This window comes from Lissotriton helveticus (assembly GCF_964261635.1).
Source record: "Lissotriton helveticus chromosome 1_1 unlocalized genomic scaffold, aLisHel1.1 SUPER_1_unloc_31, whole genome shotgun sequence".
NCBI classification, from domain to species: Eukaryota; Metazoa; Chordata; class Amphibia; order Caudata; family Salamandridae; genus Lissotriton; species Lissotriton helveticus.
This window is the reverse complement of record NW_027611672.1, coordinates 760,212-783,803: the sequence shown is the minus strand read 5'-3', so window position 1 is coordinate 783,803 and position 23,592 is coordinate 760,212. Positions and strand designations below refer to the sequence as shown.

General features: G+C 45.5%; 1 pseudogene; it reads right to left on the bottom strand.

Moving 5' to 3' along the window:
* The window catches only part of LOC144805895 (uncharacterized), an 80,471-nt pseudogene extending 58,335 nt beyond the window's left edge, over positions 1-22,136 (bottom strand).
* Positions 22,137-23,592: the final 1,456 nt, after the last annotated feature.

Genomic DNA, 23,592 nt, shown 5'->3' with positions numbered 1-23,592 from the left:
GATACTCGTGAGCCTCTATCACGAAAATTACTGTACCACCTTGAGGTGTCAGTCCGTTTTCTATAAGTTTTAAAGATATAGATCTTCTTAAGTGGACCGGGATGATAATAGCATCCGGGTCTGTGTATTCGGGACCTTGCTGAGTCGCATCTGCTGCGGCCCCAGTGGTTCCGTTATTCTCTGGCATTGTAAAAATGCAAGGTTTGCAGAGTAGGTCTCCAAGGAGACAAAGATTAGGTGCACAATATTTTGGAACACTGTATCCTTCAACGTTGAATAAACCAGAGCTTTACATAGGAATCTCTTCCTACTAAGGTCGGGCGGATTTTAACCTTTCACCCACTCCAGACGTCTATTGGAGTATTTACGGGAGAAAGGGGTCTGTGTGAAATATGCACGACTGAGTTACTCTAACTGTCTTGCGTTAGTTTATCGCCTTACCAAACGTTTGGGCGCCATGTAGTGTAGTTCCTAGTTTCCCACTAGGCCCTGCGCATTGGAATAACATAAACAGTAGTATCAACGTGGAACTGCGGATATTCCAGGCCTCCACTGACTATGCTAAACTTAATTGGGTGTGTTACCAACTAGCACAGAGGTCACTGGAAACTTTCTTCTCTGCATAGGAAGTGATCAGCTTCCTTGGCACAGACAAGAAGGGATTCAGTTTTCCAACAACCGTGCAACATGACAACTTTGCTCCTCAGATCAAGAGTCAATCTCTAGGGTCGTGTGAAACAATAGACATGTATTTCACTCAGTCAGTCTAGTGCAGTTTACTTTCACGAGATGTAGAGAATAGAGAGACGGGCGTTTGTCAATACAGGGTTAACATTTATTGAACAGTCTTTCTTCTCGTACAAGAGAAATGTATTGCCACAATTGCAAGACTTGTTATTATAAAAAGTACGTACAGTAAGATAAGTATTGCGAAATAGAACTGTAAAAGCATTGATATGGTTTCTTAGCCATACAATGGTTTCAAAGTAATAAAACATATATACAGTCATATATACATTAGGCTAACATACTCAACTGGTGCTTCTAACTAAGCCTACCCCAGTGTGCCTGACCTAAGCCTAACACGTGGAAGGGGAGTAAGTAAGTAGCTTTAAGTTAAGTTGGTTTTGCCAAGGTTTGTTTCAAGAATTCTCGTCTAAGGGTTTAGTCAACACCATACCTCTAAATAGAATGATGGAGGATTGGTATCTCCTTCAGGGGTCACTCTCGATATCCCAGTCACCCGCGAGGGTAGACCGGAAACGCCAGAGCTGGATTTCTCTGCACGAGAAAGGCAGCGGGTCTCTTCAGCGCGTTGAGGAAGGAGGGGGGACAGCGTCCGCGGGCAGCTGGAATCTGCTGGATGTCTTCGCAGAGGGACGGCTGTTCAGCTCCTAAGCGTACTGCACCATCGTTCGCGCTTTAGCAGCGATAATGGTATCAGTAGCTTCACCACCACAGGGACAGCAGGCTGCAGCGACAGAGTGCTAGATTCACAAACACGGGGTCTTGCAGGCAGCTAGCATCAGCAACAGTAGCTCATTGCTTAAGGCAACGTTGGTAATATTTATACCTGACAGGTGCCGGGTTTGACGCAAGTTTGCTGGACATAAGACGTCAATTAAAGATGTCACTAGGAAGTGATAGTTATCAGTTGCTCATTAGAGTTCCATTACTAATCAAAACACAGCAAGCGGGGATTTCCAGGTTTGCTGAGTTTTTATCTTGTTGAAGAACTCGGAGTGTTAATCTAGGAATATCAGATAGTGACTTCTGCTCTGTCATTGCACTAATTGGTCGCAAAGGAATGGCAGAGAACTATGCTGGAATGTGGCTCTGTTCGTGTGAAGCCAGAGATGACTTTTCTGAAAATCGCACTTGAACGGTTATGCCAATATAGGGAATAATTGGATTTATAGACGAATAGGGGCATAAGGTCACAGTATCGATCAGGAACCTAGATAAACACGCAACAATAGTAGTGCCACAATTTCCAGTTGTTCCTGACATTACTGCCCTGCTGACTATGATCCCAGCTTCTGCAACCTGGTTTTCGGTAATTGACTTAAAGAATGCTTTCTTCAGCATCCCAATTGCTGAAGAAAGTAGGGATATTTTTGGCTTCAGTTTAGGAGGACGAAGCTTCCGCTTTAAACGCGCTCCCCAGGGCTACTGTGAAAGTCCATCAATATATAGTCAAGCTCTAAAAACGCAGCTTGATACGATTGTTTTACCTGAAGGCGCTACACTCATTCAGTATGTTGATGACTTGCTTATTGCTGCAGATTCTGAGGAAATCTGTAAAGAAGCCACGTTGTCATTGTTGCGTCATTTGTGTGATCTGCATCATAAAGTGTCCCTGTCTAATAAATAAATATTGTCGACAAGAAGTGACCTACTTAGGTCATCTCTTATCGAAGGAGGGAAGGAAACTGACCCCAGAAAGAATCCAGGCAATAACAAAATTAAGTGTGCCAAAAACACAGAGTGAAGTGCGTGCTTTCTTGGGTATTACATCGTACTGTAGACAGTGGATTCCAAATTTTTCTTTACTGGCCAAACCATTGGTGGCGTTAACATGTAAAGATACACCCAATCCCGTGCCTTGGTCCGAAGAGTGTCAGAAAAGTTTTTCTGAATTGCGCACAGCATTATCTTCGGCTCCTGTGTTGGGTACCCCCAACTACAGTAAGCCCTTTACATTGTATGTCCATGAGCAAGAAGGCTGTGCATTATCAGTGTTGACACAATTGTTTGGAGACAAGCAGCGTCCATGTGCATATTTCTCGTCGACTTTGGATCCAGTAGCTAAAGCATTGCCAAGTTGTTTAAGAGCAACAGCAGCAGCAGCTGTTTCTATTCGACAGTCTGCTGGTTTAGTGATGAATAACACGTTAGTGGTTATGGTTCCACATGCAGTGGACACGTTGTTGAACGGAACCAAGACACAGCACTTAACTAGTGCTCGATTGTCTGGTTACGAACTAACTTTGTTAGCAAGCCATGTGCACATCAAAAGATGTAGCACATTAAACCCAGCCACGTTGTTGCCAATTTCAGTTGAGACAGAGAGTGCTGAAGAACAGCACAATTGTTTTCTTAGAACAGAAGAAGAAACAAAAGGGAGAATAGACCTCCAAGATACTCCTCTTGCTGAATGTGATGGTTCCTTATGGGTGGATGGTTCATGCTTCAAGCTTCCGAATGGTGACACGACTGCAGCATATGCTGTCACCACTTTGCATACAGTCGTTGAAACTGCACGTATTCCACATAATTCCGCCCAAGCAGCAGAATTGATTCCACTTACAAGAGCGTGTGTGTTGTCGAAAGGAATGAAAGTAAATGTGTACACTGACAGTCAGTATGCGTTCGGTGTGGCTCATAGTTTTGGACGATTGCGGTGTGAACGTGGGTTCCTGATTTCGCATGGCACGAAGATCCAGCATGGTCAGTTGGTGAATGAGCTTCTTGAATCACTGACTTTGCCTCTACAAGTTGCGATTGTAAAATGTAGTGCTCACAAGAAGGTGACTGATGATGTTGGTCGTGGGAATGCATTTGCTGATGAAGTTGCAAAAGAAACCGCCAGGAATGTAATGAGCCGAATGTATGTTACAGGTTCTGCGAGATGGGTTGGCGATGTTGGAATGTGTGAGGACACGATAGAGAGTGTGAAATCGATTCAATCTGAGGCTACAGAGAGAGAGTTGAACACGTGGAGAGAAAGTACGGGCAGAATGGATGCAAATGGTTGTTGGGTCGAATTGTCAGAGCATCAGAGATGGTTGCTACCCGATGCGTACGTGCTTGCAGTTGTTACAATGGCTCATGGAATGGCTCATATCAGCGTGAAAGGGATTTGCAAGTTGTTGGCTCCAGTGTGGCAAAATGCTGGAAACCCGAAGTGTGCAGAGAACGTGGTTAAAAATTGCATGGTATGTCTGAAACACAATCCTGGTAAGGGAACCCCAACTCCAGCTGGTCATTTTGCACCTCCTACGTATCCGTTTGAGGTTTTGCAGCTAGACTTCATACACATGGAGAGGTGCAACAATCTAAAATATGTACTCGTTGTTGTCTGTGCCTTCTCCAGATGGGTAGAAGCATATCCCCTAAAGGACAATACTGCCTTGTCCACACGCGAAAGCCCTTGTGAAAGAGTTTTTCCCTAGATTCGGAATGCCTGGAGTGATAATGGGAGTGAATTTGTGGGACGAGTGATGAAGGAAGTGTGTGAAGGGCTAGGCATCCGACAAAAGTTCCACACTGCAAATCATCCCCAATCAGCTGAATTAGTAGAATGCTATAATGGCACCCTAAAGTTAAAACTAGCCAAGATCCAAGCAAGCACTGGTCTTAAATGACCTGATGCTCTGCCCTTAGCACTAATATCCACCAGAATGACAGTGCATTCTAGAGTAAAACTTAGTCCCTATGAAATTGTCTTCGGCCGTCCGGCCAACATATGGGGGGTGCCCAGACACACAAAGTTTAGTGAAATAGAGCATCCTGTTTTGCTTGACTATTTGTATGAATTGACGGCTAAATTGCGTGTTTTACACCAACAGGTCCACGACTCACTACCTCAAGCCTCTGAAGCTCCAGGACACCCTATCGATCCTGGAACATATGTCCTCGTGAAAAACTTCCAGCGGACAAAGAACGACCAGCCCCGGTGGACCGGTCCTCATTTGGTCCTTCTCTCGACGAGATCCGCCGTCCGAGTGGAGGGTAAAAAACACTGGGTTCACGGCACCCACTGCAAACAGATCCCTCTGCCTCTGCTTTATGACCGGTGGGTCCAGGAGGGTGTTGTGCCACGATTCAGCCCTTTCAGTGATGCTCGTGTGAAAGGAACAATTACAGAGCAAGAGTGACAATATTCTGCAACCAGCTGTACCATCATCAGCCCGATTGGACACTACAGAACCTGAAGCCTTGTTTCAAGACCATACAATACCGGGAAAACAACGGTATAATCTGAGGCCGAGAAATACGAACTAATAAAATTGGACTAATACATTTTTTTCCCCTAAGTACTATTTTTGACAGCGCAGCTCTCCCACCTGAGAAACTTGCTTATTTTTGTTTTTCGAACCGCCATCCGGGTTCTGCTGCTAGGGACGCGGTTGCCACAGTCTTTGGAGTGCAGCTGGAGACGGTTAGGTCAACAGTTCTGTTGACAGAAGCACTCCTTAGCAGAATCAACCTCCCACCGCGGGCAGCAACTTAGAGGATGGAGTTTCCCAAGATGGAGAGACCTGCCAGACCTACGAACTTTAAAACAAGAATATGTGGATTGATGACAAAAAAACGTTTTTTATTATTATGCATTTTCCTGTTATTGAGTGCAATGATGTTTTTAATAGGATATATACTGTTTTCTTTACAAGTAACCTTTGCACCAACTACATCGCCCATACCTCCTCCTACTATTTCTGCACATTCTTTTCAACCCCTTCCTGAACATGAGTCAGTTAGGAGGTTAGAGTTTATTAATAACTCCTTCATCCAGCTCTTGCACCAACACCAACTAGTAATGAACACGACTAACTGCTGGGTGTGTGGTCTTATGCCTCACACAACGGATAAAGGCACCCCTTACCGTGTCCTGCCATTCAGTCACAATGGCTCTGTGTGGGCATACAGGACAATGTTCATTTATGCACGTGAAGTCTACCCCCTACGTTCTATAACAGACAATCCTAAGAATAGTGCTCTAGTTAAGGGTATAGTCGACATGATTAAGGAAGATATTTCCTATGAGACTATCCCTAGAGATGAGACACTAGTATACATAGGATGGAACGTGACCGGATATGGAGCTACTGTGACTGAGAAACAGCAAGCTAAGAGATCTTCCCCGATTTGGATTGTACCCCATCAGGGTCATCTGTGTCTGCAAGGTGCTGGCAAGAATCCCAGAGCTCAGTTAGGGAAGAGTGTCTGTACTGAAACGTATGTTTTTGCATCTCAGACTTCCCCTTCATTTTTAGCAGCTAAGGGTACTTATTTCATCTGCCATGATAGAGCCTATACATGGTTGCCCCCTGACTTTTCGGGCACATGTTTTGTTTCGTTCCTGTTGCCTCCCACCTACACGGCCGCGGCAGATTACCATCGGACAAGGACAGTTAGGGGTGTTGTGAGTAAAGACGACACCGCGGAACAGGAGTTTGGGGATTTCGCAAATGGTTTTCTGCCGTTTTGGGGGCCCATGGTTAACAGCAGAAACATAAGGCAATTAGCAAGGGTGGTTGAATCCACCGTAATTGAAACTGCTGGTGCCCTTAGTAACTTGACTGCTGATCTCCAATCGGACCGTCTTATGAACCTTCAGAACAGGGTCGCATTAGATGTCATACTTGCAGACCGAGGTGGGGTATGTAAACTGATCCAATCGAGTTGCTGTGTATTCATTCCAGATAACGCTCCAACAGTGTACCAGGCCATCTCCAAACTGCATAAAACTTCCGAATCTATTTTTATGGATAAAGGGGATTGGTCTTTTATGGGATGGTTCTGGGAACTGATATCCGGCTGGGGATGGAAAATTCTAATGGTCATTGGGATGGTCTTAGCCATTCTTTTCCTGTTCTGTCTGTGCGTACAGTGCGCTCCTGCAATATGTAGCCTCTGTGCTACATCATGTGTAAGGAAGCCTGTGTCAAAAGACAAACTAAGTACCAGAATGATGTTGCAGCAACATCTCAATGACTTTAGGAATATAGACCTGGACTCAGACTAGCATGAGATTAGGTTAAATTGCCTATGTTAGGGCAAAAGCAGGGTTTGTAGTTCTGAAAATTCTGGACTCGTGCAACAAACTTTGTCGTAGCATGACGATTTTGGTGTCAAAAGACCGATAATGGTTAGTACACTATGCACAAGCATTCTAGTCATAATCGAGTAACGATTTCACCATGAAATCGCCATTTTCGTTTTTGAACCCTTGGGTTCCATTTTACGCTTGGCAGCCATTTTGTGAGTTGCCCTTCACATAGGCTTGTAACCACAGCTGAATTCGATATCAAAGGACACATACACCTTAATTGACTTCTCTGTGACCTGGGCAAGCTGGAACCATTGCCCCAAGCCAAACCTGTTTGGTCAGTTTCTCTCCCAGTGGCCGAACAAGATAGCATCAAAGCACAACAGGCCATAAACTGTTTCCATCGCACACACTGTGGAAAAGTAAATTTTGCCATGTTCTGTGTCCCTACGTATCATCCATCATATGTTATGTGTGCATGATTAAATATGCATATGCATTCCCCATGTTCGATTAATGACGCAATTACAGTTGTGTCCACCTCTAGTATGCCAGTTTCCAGTTCTCGTGAATACTACGAATATCAGGCCTATGTAAAGCTACGTTGCCACGTTTCTCAGTGTGCACGTTATTCCATTGTAAAGTCCCCGTTTCTAGGCCTCAAAAGGGCCTGGACACCAGATTCAGCTCCTGTCTCCTGAAACCTCGCTGAGGAGCGATACAGCCCCCACCTGTATCCTCGACCCTTCACTTACTTCCTGCCTCACAGTGCCCGGTTCAGCCTGGCTCTGCCTCTGAGTCTGCCAAAAGTATGTTATAGTTCCAGTTATCAGTTCAGTCCTCCTTCTCTGCATTCCTAAACTACTGAATCGCATCAATAGTTTCCGTCATTGTCTAGCCTTCACGTCTCCACGTTAGAGAAATACTGCATTTAATGGTCATTTAATATTCTTCATCACGCACTACATGTAGAATAATGCATGGTCCAGTCTTAGTGTCTGTTAACCTTTTCCCCTCCTGACTTCTAGTTTATATCAACATGTTCTCTAAACATCAGATACTAGATACTGTTTAGGTACATGTCGCCCTGACTCTCCAGACTTCAGTCTCTGCTCCTAGCACAGAGTTCATAGCCCCCAGCTTCTCCTAGTGATACGTCATTGCTAGTTTGCGCGCACCATTAGGTTAGAGGTCCCGGCTCCTCAGGTAGCCCCCTCCATGGTTTCCGCCCCATTCATGACATATTCTGTTACGTTTGCATCACATGTCTATGTATACGCCCTGTTACACCTCTTTTCACCCTTATCTTTCGCGACTGCTACGCGTCACACCTTCTGCTCCACCCACTGCTACGCCTACTGCAATGTAATGCTATGTGTTTGCGTTATGTATATATGCTAATGCACTGTTATTAAAAGAAGTCATCCGTTCCCCTTGTCCCGATCCTGACACCAGCAGCGCTGCTGGGCCCTGCCATCCTATTCCTATGCAGGTTGTCCTGTTCCTGTCCTTTATGCTGTAATAAACCTGCGAAACTCCTACTACCTCGAATTTTGACTCTTATTTATTGAGCTATCTGTTATTCATTTATACATTCAAAAATAGGGTATTATTTATTTATTTACCACATAATGGCGCCCGAATAGGGACTTGCCCTTTCCCCACGCGTCGGTGAAGCCACGCCGACCCCCTGACCCTCTGCAGTCGTGACGGAACTCTTCTGCGCACCGGCAGATATTTCTGCTCCAAGTATCCCTCAGGCCCACGGAGGAGACGGAGGAGGCGGTCCAGCATCCAAACGAGACGGTGGAGGAACGCGGCGAGTCCCGACCAGAGCCCAAGCCGAGAGTCCAAGGTCCGAGGTATCCGGAGGCCCACCCGTAACTGAAGTCCGAAGTTCGTCGTCCGTCGTCGTAGCAGTCCAGTCCAGTCCGAGGCCTTCCGTTCTTGCTGCCTGGTGAGTACCGTTACTGGGGTGGTATCTAGACAGGGTCAATTTAATTGACTCTGGTCCGTGGGTTGGTGGTACACAGACCCACAAACGAAGTATCCACTTCGGTGGATGCGGGTCCTGACGTGTCTCTTTATGAGACCGGTAAGTTTCGTACTGTTTCAGCAGTGCATCTAGTTCCTGTTCTAGTCAGTTCTGTTCTCGAGAAAATTCATGTATTCTGTGTTCCGTATTCCAGGTAGTACTCTGTTCGAACTGTTATTTTTAAATGTTCTTCATGTATTTTAATGTCGTGGTATGAATGGGGAATAAGTATCGTGTTTATTGTGTATTGTATTGTGTCTAGATTATAGTTCAGTCATGCCGCTCTTTTCGAAATTACGTCAGTTAAAAACCAGAAAGGGTCTGCTGGAAGCAGCAGTTCCAGTTCCGCCTAGGGACAGTCCAGGTCATTTTATGTATCAGAAGCATGGCATAAGCGCCATATTGTATCTAGATTTATGGGTAGAGTATACCAAACGGTTAGAAGAAAAGTATAGATGGCCCGTATCGGGTACATGGGATGCCGAATGCATCATGCGAGTAGAAGAAGCATTATGGAAAAAGAAAGCCAGACAGTCACAGAAAGATGGCATCGAGTTATGGCGCAAAGAAGCTCATAAAAGAACTGAAAAGGAAATCAGAAAGTCAGAATTAAGTAGAGAATCCTTAGAACGAGCACAAGAAAAAGAACTAATCGAGATAGGTGAACAAGTCAAAGCCGAACAGTCAGACAGACAGAGGCATGCCCTTGATAGGGGTATGTATCCTCTCTTTGCCGAGGGCTTGCCAAAAGCGACCCCAGAGGCATCCCGTAATTTCCCGCCACCATTAGTTCCGACCAAGCTACGTCACAAACAGACCGCAGCTGATATTTTTATTTCGTCCTATTTGGACGACACAGTCCCAGAATATGCAAATCCTGTTCGCGCTCCGCCAGTCCCTGTAAATCAGGCACTTCCCGCTCCTCCAGACACCGGAGTACCTGTTACGGTACCCCCGGTCCAGCCCGCCATACAAGTCCAGCCTGCATTTCCATTTCCCACTCTGCCAGGACGAAGAGCCTCAGTAGACGACTCTAGTTTAGGGGCCGCAGGGGGAGGTACTCCTCAAACCCCGCCGCCACACAAGCGTTTAACGACAGCCGAATTACATGCACAAGCGTCACAGCGTACGCCCAGACATCAGACTGTAGCAGAAATAAGAAAATCCCTTGCCGAATGCGGCTATGATCCAGTCCCAGGCGAGGATAATATGGTTTTATATTCATTCCGCGTAAGAAAGGTGGCCGAGTATCTAGTCACCTTACCGAATATGAAAGAAGATCTAGACAGAATATATCGTTTCATCCGTACAGGGGATGATCCAGAAAGCATTAGCGAGGCCATGTCTCAAAGGAAAGCCGAGATCCAGCTCATGATATTAAAGTTTCTGATCAATTGTCTAATAAGAGAACAAGATTACCCGTCTAAAGATCCGGCCGAAATGAAAATCCTGACAAGGTGGAGTGATAATATAGCCGAGGGTAAGCACAAGACCGTCGGTGCTATGGAGAGTATGTACAAGAAAATCCGTAGAGAAATAATAAAGATACACGAACAACGTAAAGCAGCACAAGTAAGCGAGAAAGAAAGTAATTCTGATACTGAAGAGATAGACGACGAGAATCCCGCCAGAATAGCGTATGTAGGAAAATCTAGATTTCCAGATCGCCATTTACGCCTAGAACACAAGTCTATTTTTCATTCTCCAGCACCAGAACAAGGTTCACTAGAACAAGTGTTTCAAGCTACCGATCACATTCTGAAATCACGAATCGGTTACAGTGAGTTAAGTACCATGCATGAACAAGAACTAGCCCGATCAGCAGTCCGATGGATTACTGATTCTATCACTTTTCCAGACGAAATAGTGGCACAAATGTTTCTGAAAATGCCCCCAGCCGAACAACGACTGGTGGGTATGTATATGATTCAGCACCTCATTACTTTGTATGAGGGTCAACACTCTGATCCAGGTCCGTTACATGATGTCCTGAACGAGTTACTCCAGTATAGATGGAAAGGTTTAGGTACCGACTTAATTAGTGTCATTCTAGAACAGCGTCACAAATATAGAACGTTTCTGAACCCGCATTTTGTTCATGTCTCACCCCCAGAAAGTAAACCATTTTACATGGAGAGACAGAATCCGTTACGAGAAGTCCACCCAGTCAGAGGAACGGGTGGCGAACTAGAACGAGTGTTTGTTTACACTCCGATTACAAAGATGGAACTCCTCGAGATGAAGAAATTAATTCCCTGTCATGACAAAGATCCAGCAGGGTTCCATAGAGAATTAAAAGACATGCTCCGTATGGGAGAATACACGTATCCAGATATAATTAAAATGTTAAAGGTTCTGCTGCCCGCAGGGGTGTATGAAAAGCTCAAGGAAAAAGAATGGGAGGTGGGGGAGAAAAAGATCGATTGGGCAGTTCTAGAAGCTGAAGACAAGGCACGAGTACCAGGTACCGGTCTTGGAGCGAAATGTAAAGAATTACCGGAATTATTAATACAAGTTTTACCCAGATTATTGACAACTAGAAAAGAAGACTGGGATGCAATCTCAGCCTGTAAACAGAAGCAAGATGAGGATATTAGTGATTTTTATTCTAGATTTGAAAAATGTTTCAGCATCAACAGTGGCCTCAAGACAAGTAGTGAGTCATACCCTCACCTTTTTGTTACTAAATTAGTCGAGAATTCAAGCCCACAAATTAAAAATCGAGTTTTGAAAGTCGAAAGTACCTGGCAAGCTAATACCCCGTCCCAGATGTTGCAGATGCTTCAATACCACCAGAATAGAATCAGAGAAGAACAAGAACACGAAAGAAAACGTATGAAAGACACGAAGATGAAAGTACTAGTTGCACAATCTGTTCCTCAAGACAGTCAGAAGAGGGGTCCGAATCAAGCCAGTCATCCTGCAGCTCCCGTTAAAGGGAACTGCAATTATTGTTAACAGCCAGGTCATTTTATAAATGAGTGTGCAGTTCTGAAACACAACATAGCTACTGGTAAGACTAAAGAAAGACCACGTCCGCCTAGACAAGAACAAGTTTCACAGATTCCTCAGCCACAGAATGCACAACAGACAGTTACAGCACCGCAGCCTATTGCTGCAACACAGCACGTTACACAGCAGATGTACCAGTATGCACAGTCTGAGTATCCAGAGTACCAGCAGTATTCATGAAACAGCCTAGAGAGGGAGGTAGGCTTGCCTCTCATCGAGATACCTGTAGATCAAGAAGGTCCCTATGTACACAGCCAAGTATTAGGGAAAGACAGAAAGTTTTTGATTGATACAGGGGCAAGTAGGACCACAATCAGTCACGCCGAAGTTCCAGGGGCTCCGCTCTCAGGCTCAAGAAATGTTTCCCTTGGATTTTCAGGAAAACCTATCGTAAATGAGATTTCAAAACCAGTTTCTCTAGAAGTAGGTCCATTGTCCCGCACTACTGATCTGTTACTTACTAAGTCATGTCCAGAAAATCTATTAGGCATTAAAACACTGAAAGAGTTGGGTGCAGTTATATGCTGTTCCCCAGAGGGAATACGATTGTTCCTACGTGACTTTAAGGGTCACTATGTATTACGAGATTTTGATTCAAGACTGTCTAATGTTCCGCAGCACTTATGGGCGCAAGGTCCAACTGATGTAGGTTACATGCAAATCACACCCTATCGTGTGACTCTCAAGCCAGGTGTAGTGTTACCACGAATCAGACAGTACAGATTGCCACCTGAGGCTGTAGCAGCCTTATCCAAAATTATTGACGAGCTCATGGCTCAAGGAGTGGTTGTAGAAACTGACTCCAATGTATGTAATTCTCCGATCATTCCAGTCATGAAACGTACTGATCCAAATGCACCCCCAGTATATCGATTAGTGATTGACCTACGAGAGCTTAATAAATGTATTATTCCGCAGTACCCAGTTGTCCCAGACATCTCTTCCCTATTAACGGCCATTGATTCCGAAGCCACGTTCTTCACTGTCATAGACCTCAAGAACGCATTTTTCAGTGTTCCTATTCATCCAGACAGCCAGTTCCTTTTCGGATTTTGTTTAAATGGAAGGAGCTATATGTTCACACGAGCTCCTCAAGGTTTCACAGAAAGTCCTAGTATTTACAGTCAAGCACTCAAGAGACAACTAGACAACATTCACATGCCAACTGACACTGCCCTGCTCCAGTATGTCGATGATCTACTGATCACAGCCCGTTCTGAACGTGCTTGCAAGCAAGCATCCCTTACAGTCTTGTATTTCCTAGCCGAGATGGGGCACAAGGTGTCCCCTTCTAAGCTTCAATTCTGTGTCCAGCAAGTGGTCTACTTAGGACACTTGCTGTCCAAGAGGGGTAGGCAGTTGACACCAGACCGTATCCAGTTAATAGCGAGTCTTCCTCAGCCCAAGACCCAGAAGGAGGTACGTGCTTTTATCGGCCTCACTTCTTACTGCAGACAATGGATTCCTCAGTATGCATTTCTAGCCAAGCCACTGATACAGTTAACGACACAGGAGGCAGCCGTATCGACTGTCCTCCCTTGGACATCTGAACATACACTTAGTTTCAATGAGTTAAAGAAAGCCCTATGCCAAGCTCCAGTTCTAGCTACACCGAACTACAGTAAGCCTTTTACACTTTTCGTTACTGAACGCGAAGGTACAGCATTATCTGTTCTCACACAAGATCAGGCAGGACAATACAAGCCCTGTGCTTATTTTTCGAGCACATTAGATCCTGTAGCCCAGGCTCTGCCTGCGTGCCTCAAGTCAGTTGCAGCCACAGCACTAGCTATCAGACAAAGTGATTCCATAGTCTTAGGACACTCCTTGACAGTACAAGTTCCACATTCCGTGGAAGTTCTTTTAAACCGAACACAAACTCAGCACTTGACAATTGCACGTTTAACAGGTTATGAATTGACACTGTTCCAGCCACACATAGAAATCAGACGCTGCAACATTTTAAATCCTGCTACATTGTTACCATCAGTTACTTCGAATTCTGCCACACATGACTGTGTGGAAGTAGTTAACATTACGACAAAGCCAAGACAAGATCTGACAGATACTCCGTTACCAGATCCCGACCTGACACTTTATGTGGATGGTTCATGCCTGAGAACTAATACAGGAGAACTAGTCGCCGCGTATGCAGTGACTACTGACACTGAAGTTATTGAAACACACCGTATTGATACCCTGTCCGCTCAAGCAGCAGAGCTAGTTGCTCTGACACAAGCCTGCATACACGCCAAGAACTTGAAAGTTAATGTTTACACAGATTCACGTTACGCATTTGGAGTTGTACACGACTTCGGAGTGCTCTGGCAGGAGAGAGGTTTCATGACTTCTCATGGAACCAAGATTCAGCATGGTCTCCTTATTCAAGCTCTGTTAGATGCCATACATTTACCGACATCTATCGCTATCATGAAGTGCAAAGCACATACGAAAGTTACTGACACCATTTCTCAAGGTAACGATCTAGCAGATCGCACAGCCAAGTTTACAGCACAGACTCTAGACATTCCAGTTAACATGACACACACTCCAGATCCGATTACATGCATGACAGTTAAGGACCCTACACAAGATGTCATAGATATCCAGTTACATGCTACTCCCGAAGAAATCAAGAAATGGTCCGAACAAGGAGGGGTCCAGACAGATCAAGGATGGTTAACAAAGGGTAGAGCCACATGGTTTCTCCCCGACTCTATGGTTCAAGTCATTATTAATACCGCACATAGTCCAGCACATTTAGGAGAAAAAGCTATGTTAGACAGTATCCAGAACATTTGGTTCAACAAGCATTTACGAGCTGCAGCCAAGCAGAAAGTCCGTACCTGTATGATATGTTGTCAGTTTAATCCAGGTAAAAGTGTCCCGGTGGAACAAGGTGGATTCCAGCCCCCTGACCACCCTTTTGAAGTCCTCCAGATGGATTATATTCAGATGGAGCGATGTCGAGGTTTCAAGTATGTTCTTGTAGTTGTATGCGCTTTGTCCAGGTGGACAGAAGCATATCCAGTCCCAGATTACACAGCCGCGACCACTGCCAAGCAGTTGGTTCGTGAGTTCTTCCCCCGTTATGGACTCCCTAGAGTCGTATATTCTGATAACGGTCAGCCATTCTCATCTGAGTTGATGAAACATGTTTCCCTGTTGTTAGGGTACCAGTGGAAGTTTCATTGTGTACGCCATCCTGAAGCAGCCGGTCTTGTAGAGAGACATAATCAGACTCTGAAAATCCGTATCGCCAAAGTGTGTAAAGAGAAAGGTGTGGACTGGCTGGTAGCTCTACCAGTTGCTTTATTTTATATGCGCATGGTCGCACATTCCAGATCAGGTCTGTCCCCGTACGAGGTCGTATTCGGCCGCCCCCCTAACATGTGGGGTACTCCTAGACCCCGAAGTATTACCGATGTTTCAAGTAATATGCTGACAGATTACCTAGCTTCCTTGATGTCTGCCCTCAACTCATGTCGTTCACAGGTTGCCGCCGCATTTCCAGACAATACCGAGGTGGCACCGCATGAAATCGTTCCAGGATCCATGGTATTGGTGAGGAATTTCGACAGATCAAGTCCGCTGGAGCCTCGCTGGAAAGAGCCCCGACAGGTCCTCCTCACCACCCGTACAGCCGTGAAGTTGGAAGGTCGCAAAGGCTGGGTGCACCTTTCTCATGTAAAACAATTTAATGGACTGAAACCCGTCTTAAAGAACATTTCCCAGGATTTGAAGGATTGCCAAAGCATTGTTCTCAAGGACTGTCCCGCAAAAGACATTGCTACAAACCCTCCCCTGTTAGAGAAAACTCTGCAACAGGAGTATAAGTTAAAACTCCGGTCTAGTAAAATAAGTCAGTCAGTTTGATTGTCTAAGTCCTCCACTAGGTGAAACGGTTAGACTGTTTCTGACATGTATAAAATAGACCCCCATAGTGAGAGAGTTAGTCAAAACTCAATTCGATGTATCGTTTTTCTATGTTTCATATTATTTCTCAGCATTATGATTTCCTGCACCAGTTATGCATTTTTCTTGTATTTCCCAGTTCTTCATGTAAATAAGTCTGCTAATGCTACAGTAGAGCACACGTTTAGTGATCTGCCTCCTCATGAACTCTCTTACCGCCTCGCTATGCGAAATAACTCATTCATCCGCATGTTACATTACTCACATCAGACCAGCAATGCCACTAATTGTTGGGTGTGTGGTCGACTCCCCCCTTTTCAGACACCGAAGGGAGTTCTGCCACTTTTTCCTTATCCTTTTTCACATAATGGTTCGTGTGGAGCATGGTCCACGTTAACGTCATCCTCAACAGATATGTCTTTTCTTAACAGTACATGTTTTCCAGACAAGCAAGGTCTTCCCCACAGAACAGGGTTAGATCTAGAAAATGAAGTGTATAATTTAGGTAATTATTCTTCGAATTTCATGGTCTTGAATGTTCAGTCTGATACTACTCCAGACTTACCTGCTATTTCAGTACTACCAGTCAAAGGTGAATTATGTGTCCGAAATTATGGTTCTGTACATGTAGGACATAGTGATTGTACTACTATTGTCAAGTATAGTGACAGTGGGAAATCTATCTTCAAAGCTTCACGTCATTCTTATTTTATTTGTGGTCAAACTGCATATGTTCGTCTGCCCCTCGATTGGGAGGGAACCTGTTACATTGCCTTCCTACTGCCACCTGTTTTTCTAGCCCCACCTGATTATCATAGAAACACACATCTAGTACACATTAGACATAAAAGGGAGTCCCCAATTGTCGATTATACTGAAACTGCTCTAGAACAGTATACAGATTTCAACAGAGGTTTCTTTTTCTTTATAGGACCTATCCAGAATAGTAAGCTAATCCGTAGGTTAACCAGAACCCTCGAAGCTGTAGTAAATGAGACTGCCTCTGCTCTAGGTAACTTAACCGAAGAGCAATCTGCTATGAGATTTGTCGTTTTACAGAATCGTCTCGTCCTTGACGTCATACTGACCGATAGGGGTGGGGCCTGTAGAGTCATCGGATCTAGTTGCTGCATTTTCATTCCAAATAACGCGCCGTCTGTTTATTCAGCTATAACCAGACTCCATAAAATTGCCCATCTGTTACACCAAGATCCAGGCACCTGGACATGGTCCGGTTGGTTCTGGAATATAATTTCCGCATGGGGATGGAAAATATTGTCCTTCCTAGGTATTGCAGTAGCGATCATATTCAGCTGCTGTCTCTGTATACAATGTGGCCCTGCGATTTGCGGCATTTGTGCTACCTCTTGTATTCCTAGTCCCAAGCCCCGTTCTAAATCCCGTTCCAAGAAAATTCGAGACGAGCAAATGATACTGTATGAAATGATAGACGGTATCATGAAAATTGATGTTTCCTGATGGAAACGTAGTGACAAGGAGGGAATGTGGAAAAGTAAATTTTGCCATGTTCTGTGTCCCTACGTATCATCCATCATATGTTATGTGTGCATGATTAAATATGCATATGCATTCCCCATGTTCGATTAATGACGCAATTACAGTTGTGTCCACCTCTAGTATGCCAGTTTCCAGTTCTCGTGAATACTACGAATATCAGGCCTATGTAAAGCTACGTTGCCACGTTTCTCAGTGTGCACGTTATTCCATTGTAAAGTCCCCGTTTCTAGGCCTCAAAAGGGCCTGGACACCAGATTCAGCTCCTGTCTCCTGAAACCTCGCTGAGGAGCGATACAGCCCCACCTGTATCCTCGACCCTTCACTTACTTCCTGCCTCACAGTGCCCGGTTCAGCCTGGCTCTGCCTCTGAGTCTGCCAAAAGTATGTTATAGTTCCAGTTATCAGTTCAGTCCTCCTTCTCTGCATTCCTAAACTACTGAATCGCATCAATAGTTTCCGTCATTGTCTAGCCTTCACGTCTCCACGTTAGAGAAATACTGCATTTAATGGTCATTTAATATTCTTCATCACGCACTACATGTAGAATAATGCATGGTCCAGTCTTAGTGTCTGTTAACCTTTTCCCCTCCTGACTTCTAGTTTATATCAACATGTTCTCTAAACATCAGATACTAGATACTGTTTAGGTACATGTCGCCCTGACTCTCCAGACTTCAGTCTCTGCTCCTAGCACAGAGTTCATAGCCCCCAGCTTCTCCTAGTGATACGTCATTGCTAGTTTGCGCGCACCATTAGGTTAGAGGTCCCGGCTCCTCAGGTAGCCCCCTCCATGGTTTCCGCCCCATTCATGACATATTCTGTTACGTTTGCATCACATGTCTATGTATACGCCCTGTTACACCTCTTTTCACCCTTATCTTTCGCGACTGCTGCGCGTCACACCTTCTGCTCCACCCACTGCTACGCCTACTGCAATGTAATGCTATGTGTTTGCGTTATGTATATATGCTAATGCACTGTTATTAAAAGAAGTCATCCGTTCCCCTTGTCCCGATCCTGACACCAGCAGCGCTGCTGGGCCCTGCCATCCTATTCCTATGCAGGTTGTCCTGTTCCTGTCCTTTATGCTGTAATAAACCTGCGAAACTCCTACTACCTCGAATTTTGACTCTTATTTATTGAGCTATCTGTTATTCATTTATACATTCAAAAATAGGGTATTATTTATTTATTTACCACAACACCCTGCCTAAATCTTGCTCACACCTGTCCCTGCTCCTTTCTCTCCTTTTGCTTTTTTGATGAGGAGGAGCCCGGTTTTATTGAGGGTACACCGATATCTGATGGAAATGTTGGGCCTTGCCGGGTAATTGATCACGAACTGGACACACTAAATGTATACTTGTCATCATGACTCTGCTTTTTCTTTTGTAATGAAAATATGTGAATAGCTCACTGTAAATCCTAGAATGTTTGCACTGTAAATCTAAGAATGCTTGCCTGAAGCTTAAAAATCTGTATAAAAGAAGAAGCCAGGCTTTGTACATTTGAGCAGTCTCCTGAGAACCTACATGCTGTTGTACTTCTAGGACGCTTGTTACTTGGTTGCAGCCAATAAATTTGATCCTTGACTTCACCTAGAAGACTCGTGTTTCTGTGGTCTGAATCAGGAAAGTACTCGAGGTCTTTGGGTGTTGCCCCTGACACCGCTGGGTTACCGGATCAGTACAGGTTCTGAAAAACCCAGTACCTCAACCCTTAATGACCACATGTACCTCTTTGATTGAAAAGGGTTCTGCTGGTACAGAGTTCTCTGATCCAGATCTTACAGGAGCGCTTTGTGGGGACTGAGATTCTCGTACGCCACAGTACAGGTTGAGAAAATGGGTGTACCATTGTTGCTCTGTAATGTGGTTTGGGTTAGGATCAGCTCCCCTTCTATTGGCTTTATTAATTAACTCCCAAAATAAGGTTGGGTCTTTCATCTGGGAGGCAGATTTAAGCTCCTGCCAGTGCTGTTCCTCCCAGTCACGCTTCGCTAAAACTGTGGCTCTTGAGTACTCCTTTCTGCCTCCTCTTACTAATTTATTTATTTATTTGGGGCAATTTTTAGAGCGCGCAAATACCCGAGGGTGTCTCGGCGCTGTGTCACAGAACTCTCCGTAGGAAAGGAAACTAGGCATGGAATAGCCATGTTTTCAGATTTTTTCTGAACTTAAGCAGGGTAGGTGCACACTTAAGGTGGAGAGGGAGAGTGTTCCACAGTCTAGCTGTGGCAACGGTGAAACGTTTGTCTCCCCAGTTAGCCCTTCTTGTGCGGGGGACTGTTAGCAGATGGGCAGAAGATGAACGCAATGTTCTTTGCTGTTCAGGTGGGCGAAAGGCTTGTTTTAGAAATAGGGGGCCATGGTTATGAATGGCTTTGTACGCTATGCACAAGGCTTTAAATTTGATGCGGCTCCTTACCGGCAGCCAATGCAGCTGTTGGATGTAGGGGGAGACAGATGCAAATTTAGGAATGCGTAGCAGGGTCCTAGCTGCTGCATTCTGTACAGTCTGTAATTTATTAAGGACCTTTTGTTGTGCATTTAGGAGTAAGGCATTACAATAGTCAGTCTTGGAAAAGACTAGCGTGCTGACTAAAGTTTTGCCTGCGGAAGATGGTAGGTACGGAATGAGTTTTTTGATTTTTTTTAAGGTGTGGAAGGCAGATGAGACCACTGAGTTTGCGTGCTGCTGGAAGGACAGTTTGTTGTCGAAAATGACCCCCAAGTTTCGTACCTTGACCACTGGTACTGGAGGTTGTCCCAATTGTTGGGGCCACCATTGAGGAGACCAGGTTGGTTGTAGTCTCCCGAATGTCATCACTTCTGTTTTATCAGAATTTAGCTTGAGGCAGTTTGATGACATCCAGGAGCTTATTGCTTCCATGCCAGATTGGAAGTTTGACGCTACTGTTTGGCCATCATCGAATACGGACAACACCAGCTGTGTGTCGTCTGCGTATGTAGTGAGAGAGATACCATGGGACTTGATGACCCTCGCTAAGTCAGACACATATATATTGAACAGTGTCGGGCTTAGCGAGGATCCCTGTGGTACACCGCAAGGCAGGGAGAAGGTCTGGGAAGTGTATTGTCCCAGCTTCACCGTTTGTGGGCGGTTTGACAAGAATGAGGCCAGAAGCTCCTTAGCCTTGTCCCTTACTCCTATGGCCGCGACACGGTCGATCAGAGTGGCATGATCGACCGTGTCGAAGGCTGCGGACAGGTCTAAAAGTATGAGGATTGCAGCTCCTCCATTGTCCATAATGGATCGAATCTCGTCCGCTGCCTTCAGGAGAGCTGTCTCTGTGCCATGTCCCTGACGGAACCCGAACTGGGTGTCATCTAGTATGTTGTTGTTGTGGATGTATGTTGCCAGTTGCTGGTTCATGATCTTTTCAAAGATTTTGGCCGGAAAAGGAAGGCATGCAATAGGCCTGTAGCTGGATGGGAGAGACGGGTCTAGACTGGGTTTTTTGAGTAGCGGCTTGATAATGGCTTCCTTCCATACTGAAGGGTAGGTGCCGGATGTGAACATTGCGTTGCAGATCGTAGTGAGTGACGGGGCAACAGCTTCTGGGATAAGGTTGAGAACAGCAGGAGGGCAAGGATCAAATGGGGATCCAGATTTGGTTCTGGCGATAAGGGGTTGAACCGTATCTTTCGTGATGTTTTCGAAGGCTGGGAAATTAGGAGTGTTATTTGTCGTAGGGTGCTCGGTAGGGGATAAGGAAGGGTCAGGTGCAAAAGTGGAGAAAATGGCTCTGACCTTATCTTCAAAAAATTTGGCCAGTGCATCTGAGAGGTCCTGAGATCCCTCTGAGGGGGGTGGAGGAGGATTGGACAGGTATGTTACTACCTGGAACAGTTTTCCTGATGAATTTTTGGCCTGGTTGATTTGGTTGGTGTAGTAAGTGGTTTTCTCGGATGTGATCAGTTTTTTATAGATGGAAAGGGCGTTTTTATAGCTGATCTTGTCTGCGTTATTATAGTGTCGACGCCATTGTCTTTCTAAGTTCCTGCAATATTGGCGCTGCAATCTGAGTGATTCCGAGAACCAAGGGGCTGAAGGATGCTTTCTGTTCCTGTTAGATATTTTTGTGGGGGCTAGTTTGTTACAGGCTGCGTTCAGGATGTTTAAGTAGGTGGCTGACGCAGCTACAGGGTCTTGCTTGTTTAGCGGAGGACTGTCCCGTATGATCTCAGTGAGCTGGTCGATATTAATGTTTTTCCAGTCTCTGAATTTTATTGGTCCAGAAGTAGTCTGGGAGGGTGGACAAGGAGTAATGGGGACTGAAAAACAAACTGCCGAATGGTCTGTCCATGTTAGAGGAAGAACCTTATTGATTGTAATATCTCTGTCGTTGGTGAATAGGCCGTCTAAGGTATGCCCTGCTGAGTGGGTAGGTGATTTGACGATTTGTAGGAGGTCTACTGACTCCATGTCACCTAATAATGTTCCTGTATCAAGGTCATCATGAGATTCAAGATGAAAATTGAAGTCACCTAATACGGTGAAGTGTTGGGCTCCAATAGACATCTCAATGATTTTGTCTACATTTGAGAGAAATTTAGATCTGGATCCTGGGGGGCGGTAAATTAACAAACCTCTAAAGGTAGTTTTACTGGAGGTGCGTATGGCAAAGAGGAGAGCTTCACACTCAAGGAGAGTAGTTTCTGATGTTGTTAATTTTAGGTGCTCTTTATGTATAATTGCTATTCCTCCGCCTTTTCTTAGGGGTCTGTTTAGCTTGCTTACACAGTAATTGTTAGGCATGGCATCTCTGAAATCAGGTCCAGAGGATTCATTTCCCCATGTTTCGGTGATAAATAATAGGTCCAGGTCATGAGAGTCAATGAACTCGGCGATTTCCATTTTGTGTTTGGGTAAGGAACGAACGTTTATTAAAGCTGCAGACACTGTGGGTATGGAGGTGGTAGTGTCTGTAGACGGTATCTTTATGCATGTGGGACATATAAGTGGTCCAATGCAAGAGTCGTAATTACAGAGGGGTGTGGGATGGGCTATTTCGGCATAAGGTTTATAGCTCCGGAGTTCTGCGGAGGAGTAACATAGCAGAGGAGTATTGATGGTGGGTCGTGGACCAGGCAGAACAGGGGGGGTGGCCCCGGGCCCGTCCTCGGCGCGGACGAGCGCAGACGAGCTTGCCTTATGCGCGCCTTCGGCGCGCAATCGTCGCGCCCGCTGCGCTCGTCCGCTGCGCTTCCGGAAATTACACATATTAAGTAGGGGTAAGTAATAGGGAGGGGGCGTGGCCTGGTGTTGGTGGGCGTGGCCTCAGTGTCCCGAAAATCGCGGCAACACAACAAATCCCGCAGCTGCCTCTAAAACTGCAGCGCGGTAAATGCCCAGAGAAGGTGCAAGTTTGTTTTTAAAATCACAGAAATAACTAAATGCACAATTCTAGTTAAAAACACAGCGTAGTAACCCTCCCGGCTTCCGCCTCAAGAGGTCTGATGTCAGGGATCGCGCTAGCGAATCAGCGCGCTTTAAATGCTGGTGTGGGGAGGGGCGTGGCCTGGTGTTAGTGGGCGTGGCCTCAGTGTCCCGAAAATCGCGGCAACACAACAAATCCCGCAGCTGCCTCTAAAACTGCAGCGCGGTAAATGCCCAGAGAAGGTGCAAGTTTGTTTTTAAAATCACAGAAATAACTAAATACACAATTCTAGTTAAAAACACAGCGTAGTAACCCTCCCGGCTTCCGCCTCAAGAGGTCTGATGTCAGGGATCGCGCTAGCGAATCAGCGCGCTTTAAATGCTGGTGTGGGGAGGGGCGTGGCCTGGTGTTAGTGGGCGTGGCCTCAGTGTCCCGAAAATCGCGGCAACACAACAAATCCCGCAGCTGCCTCTAAAACTGCAGCGCGGTAAATGCCCAGAGAAGGTGCAAGTTTGTTTTTAAAATCACAGAAATAACTAAATGCACAATTCTAGTTAAAAACACAGCGTAGTAACCCTCCCGGCTTCCGCCTCAAGAGGTCTGATGTCAGGGATCGCGCTAGCGAATCAGCGCGCTTTAAATGCTGGTGTGGGGAGGGGCGTGGCCTGGTGTTAGTGGGCGTGGCCTCAGTGTCCCGAAAATCGCGGCAACACAACAAATCCCGCAGCTGCCTCTAAAACTGCAGCGCGGTAAATGCCCAGAGAAGGTGCAAGTTTGTTTTTAAAATCACAGAAATAACTAAATGCACAGTTCTAGTTAAAAACACAGCGTAGTAACCCTCCCGGCTTCCGCCTCAAGAGGTCTGATGTCAGGGATCGCGCTAGCGAATCAGCGCTCTTTAAATGCTGGTGTGGGGAGGGGCGTGGCCTGGTG